The 7451-nt window shown below is 30.5% G+C and overlaps 1 pseudogene; it reads right to left on the reverse strand.

Moving 5' to 3' along the window:
• Window positions 1-1171: 1171 nt before the first annotated feature.
• On the reverse strand, window positions 1172-2589 carry LOC145117987 (adenylate isopentenyltransferase 1, chloroplastic pseudogene; annotated as a pseudogene).
• Window positions 2590-7451: the final 4862 nt, after the last annotated feature.

Consider the following 7451-nt stretch of genomic DNA (forward strand, 5'->3'; position numbering starts at 1 on the left):
AATAATTGGTGTGAATACAATACTTAGTGTAAATAGAATAACCTAAGCCTATATATATATATATATATATATATATATATATATATATATATATATATAGAGAGAGAGAGAGAGAGAGAGAGAGAGAGAGAGAGAGAGAGAGAGAGAGAATTTATTGTGTGGATATAGGGATGATTGTGGACCAATCATTTTAATTATTAATATTTTAAAATAAATTAAATGTATAAGGGTAGTGTGGTAAATTAAGAAATAAATAAATTAGTTTAATTTAAATATAATCCTATTATTATGGTAATTGATTTATTCATTAAACCTATAATTATGGTAGATATCTTTTTTCCTTCGATTCCCTACAATATTTATTATCACATTACCTGCCATCATTACCCTATTTTGATGTCTCCTCCATACCTCGCTCTAATCTTCTCTTCTTCTCACAGCTTTGATCTTATTTTCTTCCACCGACTCCGCTTCTATACAAGATCGTTGTTATCTGTTCATAAATTTTGTCGACCTGCTACTTGAGCTTCGTTATCTCTCGATCACCGATTCTGCTTCTTCAATCTCCTATTTCCAATCGTCGTTCTTAACCTCTTTACATTTTCTAGGTTTTGATCTTTCTACACCTCTCCGTTATCGATTTTATTCTCCCAAAATCCTTCCTCCCTCCCACCTCCTACCTCCCTCTCTCATCAGCAACCTCCAGTCGTCTCTCTTCGCCAGCACCGCTGCCTCCGCCATTGTATTCGGTTGCTCTGCTTCGATTTATCCTTTTTTTGGGTTTCTTCAGTTCTTTCGCTCAGTTTACATGGAAGTTGTTTAATTTATGGTCACGTATTGGAATCAATGTCTTTTTCTATGTAACTTTTGATGCTTATGACTGTAATTTGTTCCTCCGCTTGAGAGTGTATTTGCTAATTTTCTCAAGACAAAATTGCAAAAATAGTCCTTGTGGTATGCATTTTTTTAGGGTTTTAGTCCAAACCATGACTTTTTTGGATTGGTGGTCCTTTTGAGCTAGTTTACATGCAATTTTAGTCCCTGTCCAAACTAAAAAGACTATTATACCCTTAATGAATTTAGTTTTCATTTTTCTTTCACTTTTTAAAATTATTATTATTATTATTAAATATAAAACTGGGCCCACCTCTCTCTCTCTCTCTCTCTCTCCTTAAACACACAAACATATACCCACCCTGTTATTCCGATCGCCTGTTATTCCGATCGCCTGACCTAAACCACACCTGTTAACCCTCTTGTGCTCATCGGACCTTGAAAACTCTGCAAGCTCCTCCAACATACTGGAATCAAGCATCTCATCAACCCTTTTTGATAAATACTGATTTAAAACCAGTAAGCTAACATCCACCCAGATGAAATAGCATTCGTATCGGAAATCAAAGCTCACCGGATGTGGCTCTGGTCTTTGAAGACGTCCGATTTTAGGTCCTAGCGTTTTGTAACCAGCGGGTATATTAACGAATTTGATCCTCCGACGACAAGAGGCAACCCCCTGCGCGACCGACTGCCACCCGTGCAAAGTTTGCGAGGCTGACCTCTCACCCGCGCAAATGCTGCTGGAATGCTATTGGTCCTTCTTTCCTCCACTCCACCCTTCCACTACCAAAGATTTCTTTGGTCCCCTCCATATCCACATGATTTAAACCAACCAATCAGCATTTAGCTACAAAAATGGATGTTCCAAGCCCAAAATAAATGTTTATGAACCATCTTCACAAGCCCAAAATATCCAAGCCTTTAACTCTTAAGGCCCAAATCTTGTTTTATGGATCCGCCAAGCCCAACAATGCCTCGAGAGTCCACTAAGCCCGTCTCCATTCAAACCGCAACCGCAACGAGCACCGAAAACCTGCAAAATACCTTATGCAAAATAAAAACCACCCGACACGATCCATAATAAAGAAAATAGATAAAATACAATTCAATAATAATAAAAAGACCTAAAAATCTAAAATAAACTAATGAAAAGAAGTAAATAAAATTAACTATCACCCCCGACGATTTCTAATCTGGTTGATGTATTCTGCCGCAACATTCCGGAAATCCGGCGAAGTGAAAACCGATTTCCTTTGGTCAATCGCTCCGAGAAGGTGGTGGGGGACACCGCGTCGCTCTTGGATTGTGATTTTGTTGGTGGTGATATCAAGTCCGCTGTACACTTGCATTTTATTGGAGTTGATGATCTCAGAGTTATCAAAAAAATCGAGTTACGAGATCGATTGAAAGACGGGATTTACCTGCGCCGGTTGGAGATATAGGTGAGACGGCGACGACGATTGTGGAGGGTGATTCCATGTGGATTTGATTAACCCACGTGGAAGAAGAAGAAGAAGAAGGGGTGGGTTGAAAGAAGGTGAGAAATGAAGAAAATAATTTGAAGCGATGATGATGGAAATTTGTTGAAAATGGTAGTCTGATAAGGAAATTTGTTTTGATGAGGATGAAAACAATACTCAAAACACAAGCACAACGTATATACGAAATACATGAGAGAGAGAGAGAGAGAGAGAGAGAGTATTTGATTAAAGCTTAGTATATAGTTATTTTGAATTCGAAATTACACAGCATTACGTGACTGTGAAAAGTAGGTATACGTACAATCAAGGTCCTGAGAAGAGATGTTTATAGTGCTTGTGAACAATATTTGGGATTGGAATACTCCGACAATTCACCCAAGAGGTCATTGGTCTATGTGGCAGAGGATTTCCTGTGGTATGCTTACTTTACTAGTCTAAGATTGACTTTTGGAGGTCATATAGACTCGTTTGCATCTTTATGCAGACGATATCAAGTTGAATTGACTTGTTTTGACATTTCACTTTTGAGCCACACCTTACAGCTCACCATTTGCTTCTTAGACATGCATCAACTGTTAGACTATACCGCGAAAAATACAAGGTAATTAAAAATCTAGCCTTTTTTCCATGATTTTACAATTGAAGCTTTCTAGTTCATGCTATCTATTTTTTATCCTCGTCTTCAATGGCACTTGATTGAAGATCCTAACATCAAGTTTCTTTGTTGAACAACTCTCCAATATATATGTATATATGGGTGATGATGCAGGTCATACAACATGGTTTTGTTGGAATAAATGTATAGTCGTATTCGTTTGAACCTTATACAAACGCAACAGAAGATGTGAAAGCTACACAAAGAGCCAACAACTTCTATTTGGGTTGGTGAGTGATGAGAAAATCCTAGTCTTGGAATCGAACTAATTTAACATTGAATCTTGAATTCCAATTCTGTCATAATAGAATTACGATTTTCAATTCTGTTGGAATGGAATCTTGAATTCCATAAGAGTTTTGTTTTTTATTTTTCATTTGCTAATGCATTATTGGATTCTAAACTACAATTGGATTTGTTTTCACAGAAGTTGACGCTTGAAGAACGGACCACAAAATTGAAAGTGATTCTTAGCAGCATTATTCTTTTAGAATGTATTAGTGTATTTGTTAGATTTTGATGTTTTTTCCGGATTTGAAAGTGTTTTTACTTTTATTTTTTTAACAATAAATGTATTTCTTAGCAATTGTTACCTGTATTCTATAAGAATTAATGTAATTTTTGTTGTTATTCTTCAATTAATGGTTCAAGAATTTGTTATTCTATAAGAAGTTTTTAAAGTCATGATCAAGAATTAGGATCAAAAATATTTTTATTATTTTATGGTTCAAGAATATTTTTATTTTTGAATATACTCATAAACATATTCTGTCAGAATATCCGAATTAAAAGAATTATAATTCGTAAAATCAGATTTTCAAAATTAATAGAATCTATGATCCTTTAAAATATGCAATTTTCCTTTGTTAAATCTACTAGTTTATAACCCGTGGAAACAACGGTTACAAAACTAATTAAACTTTCATAATAAAAATTTATAACTATTAATCAATTATTTTAAATAAATCATTTTAAATAAATTATTAATTATTAATTAAGAGATATATCTAATTTTAAAGTTATTATAACTTCAAATTTAACATATAATTAAAAAATATAGATTTGAATTTTGAAGTGAGTTGCCTAATATATCTACATGACAAACGACATAATATTAATGAGAGTGTTGTATTAGAGTCAAACTTGGCAAATGGAGGTTAAAACTATTCTTTTATTAGAATAGGGATATTAATTGACTAAAATACCCTTGTAATTAAATTAGATGGTATTTTTCAATTATATTTAATTCAATAATATTCATTAATCACTTTCTTAAAATAACTAAAATGATTGGTCCACAATCAATCCTACAGCCACACAATAAATAGTTAGAATAGAATAACCTAAACATATATATATATATATATATATATATATATATATATATATATATATATATATATATATATATATATATATATATATTAGGTCCCGATCCGGTAGAATATTCTAATATTCTAGTGTTTATAAAAATTAAATATGTGTAATTTTCTAATATTCTAAGTCAATAATTTTAACATATTTTACATTGAAATATATTCTAAAGCATATAATGTTAGAATATATTTCATATTTTACTTTTACGAACAATAGAATATTAGAATATTTCATTAAAAAAATTTGTTTTCACGGTCTCATAAAATTATATTCGTTTCAAATGAACTTTTACCTATATATATATATATATATATATATATATATATATATATATATATATATATATATATATATATATATATATATATATATATATATATATATATGCACGGATCCTGTAGGAACCCAAAAATTGGTAGGATCCACGAAAACTGTTCTCCACCAATCATTTCGTCAATGACACAAACATCAAACTCATTACTTGGTTGTGACGCATTCGCATGCGGTGCACGTGCATGGAACGTAATATGGACTCGAGGGAATAATCATGGGCGACGAACGTCCATGGAACGTCATTTAAATGAGTTTTTCTTTTCTTTTTCATTTATTTTGTTATTTTTCGTTTTGTTTTATTTTTCGTTAAAAAAATCAATTTTTTTCCCTTAAATAGATATATACTCGGTTTTATGTTTTTATATTTTTTCGTTTCTTTTTATTTTTTTTGTTTTTAAAACTTTTTTTTTCTTTTTTTTCGTTTTTTAAATATCTTTACTACATACTTGAAGATAGTTGGTTTTTTTTATTTTTTTATTTATTTTTTGATTTTTTAAACTAAATATCGGTTTGAGTTTTTAATATTTAACAATTATAATTTGAAATAAGAAGAGTATTAGGGATCAAAATATATTCCATTCATAATTTTTTTGAATCATATCATTTTTGGATCATAAAATTTTGAATCCTAGTATTTTGAATCATAACGATATTATACATCATATATTTTTGGATCATATTAATTTGGATCATAATATATTGAATTAAATAAAGTTTTTGTTCAATACAACATTTGGATCATTATAATTTTTGAATAATTTAATTTTGAATCATAAAAAATATAATAATTAAGGATCATTAAATATTTGAATCAAAATATTTTTAGATCATAAAATGTTAAGGATCATAAACATATTGAATCATAATATTTTTGAATCATAAATATTTTGAATCATCTCTATTTGCATCATATTATGTTCAACATTTTTTTATAAAAAAAACTTTTAATATTTTTAAATCAAGTTTGGTATTTAAAACACCTTATTTTTTAATTTTTTTACAAAGTCATTAGAATAGTGGGTTGATGATGAAGAATCTTTGGATGAAGAGGTTAAGAAAGATGTGTGTCTGATGGGTACCACTAACGAGTTTGTCACTGATGATAAGATCAACAGTTCTAGTGCTTTTGAAGTTGATCTCTCTAAAGCTTCTAGATATTCAAAATTTCAGAGGATTCCTCATCCTTGTATCTGGTTAAGAAGTTTGTAACTTACTCTGAAAGTGAAAAGTCTACAATATTTGATTATAATCTTCTTGATCTTTCAAAATCAAATCAAGAAATCATTAACATAAGAAATAAAATTGAATCTTTAAACTTTAATCTATCTAACAACGAGAAGTCTCTTTCACTAACAGTCTTAAGCTACGAAGTGTTTCAATTATCAATCATGATCTCAACAGTGAAAAGGAATCTGCCATTGAATTTGCTCAAAAATGTAAAAGTATTACAAATAACTGTGCTCATTCTCATTTTAAAACCTTCAAAATTGTTAATGATCAAATACCTCATTAGTTTGAGAAAATTATTGGAGGAAATTTTGATTGAGCTGTTGATATCTACTCTTCTATTCTAATAAATAAAAACCATTTCTACCATTGTCACATTCTCATGCATTTTCACACATGTAATTTTGTGGTTAATTCATAGAAATCAATTTTCACTTGTCATTTTGTGGCAAGTTTTTATTTTTTTAATTAATTATTCTATTTTACAGGTCATAGAAAGTAATTAATGTGTAATTAATTTGTTTCCTTATATTTTCAAATTTTAATATGTTTTCTTCAATATACATAGTTTAAAATCTACTCTAATAAATGAATACATCTCTTCCTTTCTTATTTCAAATTTTTTACTTTAAAAAAATACTTAATGTTTACACTTTGATATTTAATCTTTTTTATAATCAACCTTTGTAGTACACGAGTCTTACACCTATTTTTCAAACAAAATGAAATTGAACCAAATTTTCCAACCAAAAATGAACTTATTAGCTAATATACAACCAAATTTATAAGTGGTGGCATTAAAAATCATCAAGGCCTTATAAAAAACATTGTGTTACGAATTCTGATGGTCTTACCTCGTTTGTTTCTCCTCTAACTGCTATTGACCCTTCTGTTAAACCACATGATCATGAGTATGTGAGTTCTAAAACTGCTACTATAATAAGTTTTCCTATCTCTAATGGTCATATTTATTTTGTTAGGAATATTCTTTATGAATTTCCTCTCTAGTGAAGTGTCATGAAGGATGTTAATACATTCTGAGCTTTATCGATGAATATTCAAGGAAGGTTTGGGTGTACGTTCTTTAGACAAAAGACGAAGACGAAGTGTTTGGGTGGTTCAAGGAATGGAAGAATATGGTTGAAAAACAGACCAGAAACCAAGTTAGTTCACTCAAAACAGAAAATTGGTTGGAATTCTGTAAGGTTTCATTTGAAAATTTTGCAAAATAGAAGGTACAATGAGGCATCATACTAAACGGAAAACACCTCAACAAAGCGGGATGGTAGTAAATCTTCATAGTGTTCATCTAACTGTCGATGCATGTATGTAGACAGTAGAGACATTGAGTCGCCTCCCAAGAAGCCAGCCGAAAAAGGTAATAAATCTTCATAGTTTTTGTGTTTAATTCTAAAAACATGTCCTATAGGCACTGCCTATTTGTAGTTCGTTTTAAAGGCATTTGGCAACAAATCAACACGACAACAAGCAATTTGTCTGAACTACTTTTGTTGATTATATGTTATGTTTGATAGATGATT

This window comes from Lactuca virosa, chromosome 1 (assembly GCF_052849685.1).
Source record: "Lactuca virosa cultivar CGN04683 chromosome 1, Lactuca_virosa_CGN04683_v6, whole genome shotgun sequence".
NCBI lineage: Eukaryota > Viridiplantae > Streptophyta > Magnoliopsida > Asterales > Asteraceae > Lactuca > Lactuca virosa.